A 12,871-nucleotide genomic window follows, 5' to 3' on the forward strand; every position below is an offset into this window, starting at 1 on the left:
GATCCTCCTTGAGATGGTTCTACTCCTTCATTGGAGTCCAGCTGTGTTTAATTAAACTGATAGGACTTGATTTGGAAAGGCGAACACCTGTCTATACAAGACCTCACAGCTCACAGTGCATGTCAGACCAGATGAAAATCATGAGGTCAAAGGAACTGGCCAAGGAGCTCAGCGACAGAATTGTGGCAAGGCACAGATCTAGCCAAGGTTACAAAAGAATCTATCTGTCTCTTTTTAAACTAGCAACCGACAACCTTCTGTACCATCTGCTGTCTACTCAAACTGGTAATACTACTGAGTGCAATACCCGAATAACTCAGCAAGATGAGCTTTGACCCCAACCTTCTCCACAACTATGGACACAATGGGTACCTCAATAGTACTTCCGTACTGCGTGAAAAAGGCGTAATTGAGAAACTGCTAACATCTTATGGATTTCTACAGTGTTCAGAAAGTCAAGCTAGACTATTCTTCCATTGCTCCCAATACAATGGAAACCTGCAAGAGCTAAAAGTGTGAGATGATTTGGAGTTTGAATTGTCCTCAGACCGGTGCATCGGTAAACCTATTGCCGTTAAATTGTTAAAGATCAATACTTATGACCACTTGATATTTCAGTTTTTCTTTTTTAATAAATTTGCAAAAATTTCTACATTTCTGATTTTTTTCAGGCAGGATGGGGTGCAGAGTGTACATTAATGAGAAAAAAATGAACTTTTTCGACTTTACCAAATGGCTGCAATGAAACAAAAAGTGAAAAATTTAAAGGGGTCTGAATACTTTCCATACCCACTGTATGCATTCTGGCCCCCTCATATATATCCCCCTCCATATATCCATCCTGGCCCCCCATATATCCATCCTAGCTGCCCCATATATGCATCCTGGTCCCTTTTCCTGCCTCCCCCATAAATCCATCCTGGCTCCCCCATATATCCATCATGACACCGCATATATCCATCCTGGTCCCTTGTCCGGCCACCCCCATATATCCATCCTGGCCCCCCATATGTGTCTGGCCCCTTGTCCTGTCCCCTCATATCTCCAACCTGGCCCCCGATATGTATCCATTCCGTCCCTTGTCCTGGCGCCCCATATCTCCATCCTGGCCCCCCCATATGTATCCATCCGGCCCCTTGTCCTGCCCCCATATGTATCCATCTGGCCCCTTGTCCTGCCCCCCACATCCTACCCCCGTATGTGTATCCATCCTGGCCCCTTGTCCTGCCCCTGGCCCCCATGTGTATCCATCCTACCCCCCTTGAATGTGTATCCATCCTGGCACCCCCGTATGTCTATCCATCCTGGCCCCTTGTCCTGCCCCTGGCCCCCATGTGTGTTAATCCTGGCCCCCCCCCATATGTGCATCCATCCTGGCCCCTCCCGTATGTGCATCCATCCTACCCCCCCTTGAATGTGTATCCATCCTGGCACCCCCCGTATGTGTATCCATCCTACCCCCATATGTGTATCCATCCTGGCACCTCCCGTATGTGTATCCATCGTGGCACTCCCCGTGTGTGTATCCATCCTGGCCCCCCTGTATGAGAGAGAAGAAAAAACAAACATTGCTCTTACCTGCCTGCGCTCCCGGCGACGTCCTCCTCCTCCTCTGCAGGTCGAGCGTGTTCATAGTAAAATGGCCGCCAACATAGCAGAGGCCGGTGATGTCATATGCCAGTGACGACGGGCGCACACTTGCCATTATCCATCGGGTCGTGCACCGCGGTGGTTCAGATAATGAACGCTGCGTGCGCGTGGCCTGCGCTTTTAAAGGGCCCACATCCTTAAAAACCACAGACTTTTTTTTCCTTTCTCCTCCTCTCCTTCCCACAGCCAAGGGCCCACCGGGGATTCCCCTGGTACCCCGCCAGGCCAGTCCGACCCTGGCAGGCACAATCTAGGAATGTCCTCACGTGTGGTCTTTAGTCAGCCACCAATTGTGCAAGTTCTCCCACTTGCAAAGATGAGAGAGGCCTGTAATTGACATCATAGTTAGACCACAACTATAAGAGTCAAAATGAGAAAACAAATCCAGAAAATTACCTTGTCTGATTTGGCAAGATTTATTTTGCAAATTATGGTGGAAAATAAGTATTTGGTCACCTAAAAACATGCAAGATTTCTGGCTCTCACAGACCGGTAACTTCTTCATTAAGAGGCTCCTCTGTCCTCCACTCATTACCTGTAGTAATGGCACATGTTTGAACTTGTTATCAGTATAAAAGACACCTGTCCACAACCTCAAACAGTCACACTCCAAACTCCACTATGGTGAAGACCAAAGAGCTGTCGAAGGACACCAGAAACAAAATTGTAGCCCTGCTCCAGGCTGGGAAGACTGAACCTGCAATAGGCAAGTGTGGCGCCCATGAGGCTCAGTCGCCACAGAGGTACTGCACCTCCTCCTGAGGTGTGGTGCCCCACCATCCAGGTAAGTTGGAGGCTCCTGGCCACGCTCCAACGTCTGCATCCCACACAACACGGTAGTTCAGCAAAGCCACATTGTGGCTCCCTGCTTGGAATGTAGCAGAGCACCTTTGGTGGCTCCCTGCTTGGAACACGAAACGTGCTGGGAGGCGGGTGGAGTTAGAATATATAAAAGAGCGGGAAGGTTTAGGATTTCAGGTCAGTCAGTCAGTCAGTAGGAGTGAGTGAGGAGAGAAGGTCCCTGGAAGAGGGATGGAGGAAGGAGGTGCTGCAGCAGACCTCGTGACCTGGGTCTGCTGGCACGGGAAAGGAAAGAAGGAGAAAGACATTGAACAGAAACCTGATCTTCCATAAGAAGGAGAGATTAGTACGGAACAAAGGAGTAAAAGGGAACAGAGGACGTGGGTTAGGAGAGAACCCTGCTTAGAAGTTCTAAGCGCAAGGCCGGGGCCCGGTCCCCGAGGTTGCATGGATATTAATGGTCCTGCAGCAGACACCGGTGGAGTAGTGGGCTGTAAATGCACTACTCCCATCTAAGACTTGGGGGCACAACAGCAACTTGGATAGTGAGTCGGGACTCAGGAGTCCCCGAACCAGGCTACAGCTGTCTGCCGCACAAGTATGGTTCTTGGGAACATCTGTCATGAGGAACTCCAGTGTAACTCAGTACTAGGAATACTTCACACCAAAGGCGCTATAAGAGGAGACGTTCAGAAAGGCACATGTTGGCGGAGCGTTGGAAGGGAGCATTCCATCTGACCTGGAGGTTGATTGAGTCCCTGGCCCGGAGGACACAGCACGGAGGCAGGCACCTGTGAGTACTACAGACTGTGAGTAAAGCTTTGGAACTACAAGCCTGGTGTCCTCCATTGATTCTTGCGCCAACACCCAGCACCGCTACATCTGGGTACCAGTGTCTGCACTGCTGGTGACGCTCCTCTACCCCTACATCTACACTGCCCTGGGGCTACAGCTCCACCATCTTGGCTGCAACACACCACCAGCCCCAGAGGATCTGCACGCAGCGTCGGCTCAACATCTCACTTGCCGAACACCACAGGTGGCGTCACAAACTATTCATTCAAGCAACTACATTCCACCATTTCCATTCCCTCATTACTTGGGCGCCCAGGGCCACGGACTGGGTCACTGCTGCTGTGACACATCCCGCTGACACCGGCCCGGTACCGAGTACCCCACAGCCCTGGGAGGGCGACCCACAAGCAGCTTGGTGTGATAAAATCAACTGTGGGAGCAATAATAAGAAAATAGAAGACATACAAGACCACTGATAATCTCCCTCGATCTGGGGCTCCACGTAAGATCTCACCCCGTGGGGTCAAAATGATCACAAGAACGGTAAGCAAAAATCCCAGAACCACAGCGGGGGGACCTAGTGAATGACCTGCATAGGGCTGGGACCACCGTAACAAAGCCTACCATCAGTAACACAATACGCCGCCAGGGACTAAGATCCTGCAGTGCCACACATGTCCCCCTGCTTAAGCCAGTACATGTCTGGGCCCGTCTGAAGTTTGCTAGAGAACATTTGAATTATCCAGAAGAGTATTGGGAGAATGTCATATGGTCTGATGAAACCAAAGTAGAACTGTTTGGTAGAAACAAAACTCATCATGTTTGGAGGAGACAGAATGCTGAGTTGCATCCAAAGAACACTATACCTACTGTGAAGCATGGAGTGGCAAATATTTCTGAACATTTTCCCACGCTGCCAAGTTCACCGCGGGTCAGGCGGGGAGGCTGCGCAGGCAGCTTCTCAGTCATTCTACAGTGGGTTACAGCCAGGTCAATCGCATTAGTCATAGAATCATAGAATCGTAGAGTTGGAAGGGACCTCCTGGGCCATCTGGTCCCACCCCCTGCTCAAAGCAGGATCCGCTATATCATCCCAGTCAGATGTCTGTCCAGCCTCTGTTTGAAGACTTCCATTGAAGGAGAACTCACCACTTCTCGTGGCAGCTTGTTCCACTCATTGATCACTCTAACTGTCAAAAAGTTTTTTCTAATATCTAATCTGTGTCTCCTCCCATTCAGTTTCATCCCATTGCTTCTAGTCTTTCCTTGTGCGAATGAGAATAAAGTTGATCCTTCTACAATGTGACAGCCCTTTAGATATTTGTAGACAGCTATTAAGTCTCCTCTCAGTCTTCTCTTTTGCAAACTAAACATTCCCAAATCCTGCAACCTTTCCTCATAAGACAGGGTTTGCAGACCGGTCACCATTCTGGTCGCTCTTTTCTGAACTTGCTCCAGTTTGTTGATGTCTTTTTTAAAATGTGGTGCCCAAAACTGGACACAATATTCCAGATGAGGTCTGACCAAAGAGGAGTAGAGGGAAATAATGACTTCACGTGATCTAGACTGTATGCTTCTGTTAATACATACTAGAATTGCATTTGCCTTTTTTGCTGCTGCATCACACTGTTGACTCATATTCAGTCTGTGATCTATTAGTATGCCCAAGTCTTTTTCACATGTGCTGTTGCTTAGCCCTATTCCTCCCATTCTGTATATGCTTTTTTCATTTTTATTGCCCAGATGTAGTACTTTGCATTTTTCCCTGTTAAAAACCATTCTGTTTGTTGCTGCCCACTTCTCCAGTTTATTTATATCTTTTTGAATCCTCTCTCTCTCTTCTCTAGTATTAGCTATCCCTCCTAGCTTTGTGTCATCAGCAAATTTAATCAGTTTACCCTCAATTCCTTCATCTAAATCGTTGATAAAGATGTTGAACAATACAGGGCCCAGGACAGAGCCCTGTGGTACCCCACTTGAGACATTCTTCCAACTGGATGTGCAGCCATTTACGACCACTCTTTGGGTCCGATCACTAAGCCAATTATGAATCCACCTAACAGTTGCCTTGTCCATTCCATACTTAGACATTTTTTCAATAAGGATTGTATGAGATACTTTGTCAAATGCTTTGCTGAAGTCAAGATATACTATATCTACAGCATTTCCTTTATCCACCCAATCAGTGATTTCATCATAGAAGGAAATTAAGTTAGTCTGACATGACTTATTAGTTACAAACCCATGCTGACTCTGTTTAATCACTTCATTCTTATCCAGGTACTGACATACATGTTGTTTAATAATTTGTTCAAAGATCTTTCCTGATATAGAAGTCAGACTCACCGGCCTATAGTTGCCTGGGTCCACCTTCTTCCCCTTTTTGAAGATAGGAACAACGTTTGCTCTTCTCCAGTCTTCTGGGACTTCTCCTGTTCTCCAAGAATTTTCAAAGATTATGGAGAGGGGTTCAGAAATTTCTTCTGCTATCTCCTTCAGTACTCTGAGGTGTAATTCATCTGGACCTGGTGACTTGAATTCATTTAGGTTAGCTAAGTGTTTCCTCACTATCTTTCTGTTTATAGATATCCTGGGTTCTTCTATTCCCTTAATAGGACAGTGAAGAACAGTTGATGTTACATTTCCTTTCTGAGAGAAAACAGATGCAAAATAGGAATTTAAAAGTTCGGCCTTCTCAACATCCTGTCTTACCATTTCATCATTTTCATCCTGTAAAAATCCTATAGCATCTTTGACTTTTCTTTTACTTTTGACATATCCCCAAAATCCTTTATTATTGCTTTTGACATCTCTTGCAAGCCTCAATTCATTGTCAGCTTTAGATAATCTGATTTGTTCCCTGCAGGTTCTGCAGACAGCATTATATTCTTCTTTAGATATGCCTCCCTCTTTCCATTTTATAAACATTTTTTTCTTCCTTTTTAGCATGTGCTAAAGTTCTGTGTTCATCCATCCTGGCCTCCTTAAATGTTTCCTATTCTTCCCTCTTTTTGGAATTGTTAACAATTGTGCTTTGAGAATTTCATTTTTCAAGATTTCCCATCCTTCCTGGACATTTTTGTCTTTAAGGATATCCAGCCATTGGATCCCTCCAATTCTCTTTCTGAATCCCTTAAAATCTGCCTTTCTGAAATCTATCCTTGACGTCTGAGTCTCCACAGGTCTTCCTCCTCTAGTTATCCAAAATTCTAAAATAGCATGGTCGCTACCTCCTAGGGTCCCAGCCACTTTTACCTCCTCAACCATTTCCTCCCTGTTTGTAAGGATTAGATCCAAGGTAGCAGTTCCCCTTGTTTTCTCCCCTACCTTTTGGAAGATAAAGTTGTCAGCAAGAGAGGATAAGAATTTCCTTGACCTGTTAGTTTTGCCTGAGAGAGATTCCCAACAAATGTCTGGATAGTTGAAATCTCCCATGACAACTATGTCAGATTTTTTGGAGAACTTGGCCATTTGATGCATAAAGAGTTCATCCATATCTTCAGCTTGCACAGGCGGCCTGTAGTAAATGCCTACAATGGTGTCCTTTCCATTGTTCTGTCCTTGTATTCTTACCCAAACAGTTTCCACAGAACTCCCAGTCTCTGAAGCCTCAATCTCTGTGCAGATATACGCGTTTCTAACATACAATGCGACACCTCCTCCTCGTTTATCAAGTCTGTTTCTTGCAAATAAGTTGTATCCTTCTAGTCTTGTATTCCAATCATGTGTATTGTCCCACCAAGTTTCAGTGATTCCAATGACATTATATTTCTTTTCCTGTGTTAGTAGTTCCAATTCTCCTTGTTTGTTGCCCATGTTTTGTGCATTAGTTTAGAAACATTTTAGTTTGTGATTGGTTTCTCTTTCTCCAATATTTTTATTAATTAGATTCTTTTGTCTTTGTTCTTCCTTTCCACTTCTAATCGCAGAGTTCTCAATAGCATTTGTCAGGTGTATGGCTTTTTCTGGTCTTTTGCTTCCCTTCCCATGTTGTTCTAGTTTAAAGCTCTCCTTACAAGTGTAGCAAGGCGACTTCCAAATACATGCTTTCCAGTCTTCGTAAGGTGCACCCCATCTCTAGCAAGTAGTCCATCGTAAAAGTAATTCACTCCGTGATCCATAAATCCAAATCGTTGCTGACGGCACCATCGACGTAGCCAGTTGTTCACCTGCAGAATCTTATTCCACCTCCTTGTTCCATGGCCATCCACTGGGAGGATAGAAGAGAAGACCACCTGCGCTCCCAGTTCTTTCACTTTCTTGCCTAAGTCTTCAAAGTCACTGCAGATGGTTTCCAGGTCGTTTCTTGCAGTGTCATTTGTCCCCACATGTAGTAGCAGGAATGGGTAGTCATCTGTAGGTCTGAGGAGTCCTGATATCCTGTCAGTCACATCTTTAATTTTTGCACCTGGAAGACAGCACATTTCTCTTGAAGTTATATCCGGTCTGCAGATAGCGGCCTCTGTTCCTCTCAACAGGGAATCCCCCATGACCACCACTCTCCGTTTCTTCTTCACAACATTTTTCTTTCTCCATCCAGGAGGACTCTGAAGGCGTACAAGGTTGCTGTTTGTGGGCAAAGTCTTATCCTGATGTATTTCTTCATCGCTCTCCTGTGTAAGAGCCTGGTACTGGTTACTGAGAAGTATGGGTGCTGACTGCCTCCTGATCCTCCTGCTTCTCTGGGTCACATGTCTCCATTCCTCTGTTTCTTCAGGTGTACTTCGAATGTCTTCTCTTCCTGTAACATGAAGAGATAATTCTGCTCTAAGAACTCTTCACCTTCCTTAAGGCATTAGCACCGCTCCCGGTTGTAAACTATGTAACTCCTTGATTTGGATTGCGGCATGGGACTTGACTGTACAGTGGACAGGTATGGTATATTGTTGCTTTTTTACTTTTTACAGAACGAGGGCTTCGTTTAGATTGGGAGTGAAATAAAGATGGAAAACCTGTGTGTTTAATTATTTCAATAAAACCTTATTCTTAATGTGCATGCGCTTTTTTTAACCCTTTCATACTATTGGATTAATAATGGATAGGTGTCTTATTGACACCTCTCCATTATTAACCGGGCTTAATGTCACCTTACAATACAAAGGTGATATTAAACCCCTTATTACCCCATATGCCACGGCTACATGACAGTGGGAAGAGAGAATCTAAGTGCCAGCTTTTCTGGGGCAGCTGGGTGCTGGTATTTTTAGCCGGGGGGGCAATATCCATGGCCCCTTCCTAGACTATTAATATCAGCCCGCAGCTGTCTGCGTAGCCTTTCTGGCTATTCATTATAGGGGGACCTCACGTCATTTTTTTTTGGGATCCCCCTATTTTAATAGCCAGCAAAGGCTAAATATAAAGCTGCGGACTGATATTCATAGCCTGGGAAGATCCATGGGTATTAATCCTTTCCCAGGCTAGAAATATCGGCCCCGGACGTCGGCTTTCCCTCTCTGGTGAAGAAAATTGCGAGGGAGCCCACGCAATTTTTTCGCTTAGAGGATGGAACTTGTGGAGCCAATAAATAGGCTTCCACATTATTTATTCATGCTTTTCAGAGACGGGATCCATATTGTGTCCATTTCGCAAGGCTGTGAGAAAATCTCACCATACGGATGTCACAAGGATGTCGCACAGATGCTTAGATGCGAGAAAATCGCATCATCGCATTGCACACGGATGACATCCGGATCACTGCTCAGGGAATATTTCTGCGATTCTCGGCCATGAAAACCGGACCGATTTTTTATACGTTACGTGTGACGCCGGCCTTACACAGATACATCCCGGTCTTGTCCCGCCCTATGCATGAAATGAAAGGCTAAAATACAAGGTGGAGTCTTAATCAGAGCAATGTTTTATTTACATTCAGAACTGGTTTAAGAGGAACAAATTACCATTTCCCACAGAAATCTCAGACTTTTACTTATGGAAATATTGGATAAATAACATTTTAACATTATATATAGAAACATTTCTAATTGTATAAAAGAGCATTTTTTTTGCATTGAAAACTTTATGCCTTCTCTTGTTTCATTTCATGCATTATGTATTGTAAAACTGTAATGTGCTGTTGGTGCATGTGGGCAGGACTGTTGGTAGGATCTGTGGCTCGGCCCCCCCCCCATGGATCTGCCCCCATGTGTATCCATCCTGCCCCCCCCCGTATGTGCATACATCCTGGCCTCCCATATGTGCTTCCATCCTACCCCCGTATGTGTATTAATCCCCCCGTATGTGTATCCATCCTGGCCTTGTCCTGCCCCTGGCCCCCATGTGTATCCATCCTGCCCCTCCCATATGTGCATCCATCCTGCCCTCTGTCTCAAATAGAGGAGACGGCATCCAACCCTGAGAAACCTCCAAGGAGGGAATGCCCCGTCATGCCAAAGAGAGTCTGCTAGATCCAGGCCTAGCAGACCAGCGCTGATGAGTTCATGGACGCGAGAAGGGGGCTGACCTGAAGTAAGGTCTCTTCTTTTCCTGGCGGGTCGGAGAGTTGTTCTGTTAGTTGCTTTTTTGGACTGAACATTTCCAAAACAACCAAAATTGGACTGTGCACCTCTTGGGAAGCAGGAGTTTAGTCCTCTGTTGCAGAAACAAAGTACTCTTACCATGATAGGCGGAGGACAGGAAGCACTAGAAAGTCGGGGCGTGTGATTGTTCAGGGTGCTGGCGGTGTGGCCCGGCCACCGGAGAAGGTCTAGACCGTAGCCTGGAATTTTTAAGAGTAAGGTCGCAGGAGCCTCCGGAAAACGTAGAGGCCGCATGAATAGGAAGGGTTTCCTAGGAGACGTCCATATTGCTCATAGGTCAACTAGAACATATTTTTCCTGTCCCTTCCTTTTTTAATGGAGCCCCCTCACTGCCTGGTAGGATATACCTGTCCTGAAGATCCCAAATCGTTCTTCGCAGACCAGTGAAGTTGGGCATGGAATAACCTGGACGCAGACTTTTGGGCGGGTGGCAGGTAACGGATTCATCTTCCCTCCCTACTCTATCTGACTCTGGGGGGTGAGAGGGTAGGGGATTAGTGCAGGGGTGGGCAATTAATTTTCCCAAGAGGCCACATAAGAGACCGTCACTGTTGCGGAGGGCTGAACCAATAGGCTGAAATTAATTCTGCTCAGTATTAACCCCTTAACGACTTGGGGTATTTTGGGGTTTGCATTTTCATTTTTTGCTCCCCTTCTTCCCAGAGACATAACTTTTTTGTTTTTTTGGTCATAATGGCCATGTGACGGCTTGTTTTTTGCGGGATGAGTTGTACTTTTCAACGACACCACTGGTTTTATCATGTCGCGTAATAAAAAAAACAGGAAAAAAATTCCAAGTGTGGTGAAATTGCAAAAAAAGTGCAATTTCACACTTGTTTTTTGCTTGGCTTTTTTGCTAGGTTCACTAAATGCTAAAACTGACCTGCCATTATGATTCTCCAGGTCATTACAAGTTCATAGATACCAAACATGTCTAGGTTCTTTTTTATGTAAGTGGTAAAAAAAATTCCAAAAGTTTGTAAAAAAAAAAGTTGCCAATTTCCGAGACCCGTAGCGTCTCTATTTTTCGGGATATGGGGCAGGGTGAGGGCTTATTTTTTGCGCGCCGAGCTGACGCTTTTATTGATAACATTTTGATGTTTATATGATCTTTTGATCGTCCATTATTGCATTTTATTGCAATGTTGCAGCGACAAAAAAAACGTAATTCTGGTGTTTCGATTTTGTTTCTCGCTACGTCGTTTAACGATTGGATTATTTTTATATATTGATAGATCGGGCGAGTCTGAATGCGACGATACCAAATATGTGTATATAATTTTTTATTGTTTTATTTTGAATGGGGCAATTTGAATTTTTATATATTTTTTATATTTTTAACCCCTTAACGACCGCCGATACGCCTTTTAACGGCGGTAATTAAGGGTACTAAAACCACAGCGCCGTTAATTCACGGTGCTGTGATTTAAGTGAATAGCGCCCCCCAGTGTCGGATTTTCTCCGGGGTCTCGGCTGCCAGGGGTAGCCGAGACCCCAGAGAACATGAATCGGTCGGTTTTTACCGACCCCCGCTTTTGCGATCGCCGTTATTAACCCTATAACGGCGACCGCAAAAAAAAAAAAGCCGCGATTTTACATTTAATTTCTCTCTCCTCTGATGTGATCGCACATCAGAGGAGAGAGAAATAGGGTCCCCGATCCCCCCCGGTACCTCTCCGTGGCCCTCCGTCCCCTCCCGGTGGTCCCACGTCCCGCCGGCATCCTCCGATGGGCGCCGCCATCTTGAAAATGGCGGGCGCATGCGCAGTGCGCCCGCCGGTAATCTTCCGGCTCCGGCTGGCAGATTCCATTCATTATTTTGATCACTATGTCATAGTGATCAAAATAAAAAAAATAGTACATAACCCCCCCGTTTATCACTCCCTTATATAGGCCAATATAATGAAATAAAGAAAATATTTTTTTTTCAGTTTTCCATTAGGGTTAGGGTTGGGCTAGGATTAGGGTAGGGTTAGGGCTAGGGTTGGGCTAGGGTTAGGGTTGGGCTAGGGTTAGGTTAGGGTTGTGCTAGGGTTGGGCTAGGGTTAGGGCTAGGGTTGTGCTTGGGCTAGGGTTGGGCTTGGGTTAGGGCTAGGGTTAGGGCTCGGGTCACGACTAGGGTTAGAATTAGGGTTAGGGCGAACTAGAATTAGGGTTAGAATTAGGATTAGGGATTAGGGTTGGGATTAGGGTTAGGGTTGGGATTAGGGTTAGGGGTGTGTTGGGGTTAGGGTTGGAGCAAGAATTGAGGGGTTTCCACTATTTGCCAACTTTGGGGGTCTAAAAATTGGGGTCTAAAAAATCACTTTTGTGGAAATAAAAAAAAGACTTTTTATTTTCACGGCTCTGCGCTTATAAACTTTTGTGAAGCGCTTGGGGGTTCAAAGTGCTCACCACACATCTAGATAAGTTCCTTAATGGGTCTAATTTCCAAAATGGGGTCACTTGTGGGGGGTTTCCACTGTTTAGGCCCATCAGGGGCTCTGCAAGCGCAACATGATGCCCGCAGACCATTCCATCAAAGTCTGCATTCCAAAATGGCACTCCTTCCCTTCCGAGCTCTCCCATGCGCCCAAACAGTGGTTCCCCCCCACATATGGGGTATCGGCGTACTCAGGACGAATCGCATAACAACTGTGCGGGTATGATTTCTCCTGTTACCCTTGTAAAAAATAAAAATTTGGGGGCGAAAAGATCATTTTTGTGGAAAAAAATAGATTTCTTATTTTCACGGCTCTACGTTATAAACTTCTGTGAAGCCCTTGGGGGTTCAAAGTGCTCACCACACATCTAGATAAGTTCTTTAATGGGTTTAGTTTCCAAAATGGGGTCACTTGTTGGAGTTTTCCACTGTTTAGGCGCATTAAGGGCTCTCCGAACGCAACATGGCATCCGATCTCAATTCCAGCCAATTCTGCGTTGAAAAAGTCAAACGGCGCTCCATCCCTTGCGAGCTCTGCCGTGTGCTGAAAAAGTGGTTTACCCCCACATATAGGGTATCGGTGTATTCAGGAGAAATTGTACAACAAATTTTGTGGTTGATTTTCTCTTTTAACACTTGTGAAAATAAAAAAAATTGGTTCTGAAGT

Source organism: Dendrobates tinctorius, unplaced genomic scaffold (assembly GCF_039654945.1).
Source record: "Dendrobates tinctorius isolate UK_male_01 unplaced genomic scaffold, ASM3965494v1 ptg000070l, whole genome shotgun sequence".
In the NCBI taxonomy this organism is placed as follows: domain Eukaryota; kingdom Metazoa; phylum Chordata; class Amphibia; order Anura; family Dendrobatidae; genus Dendrobates; species Dendrobates tinctorius.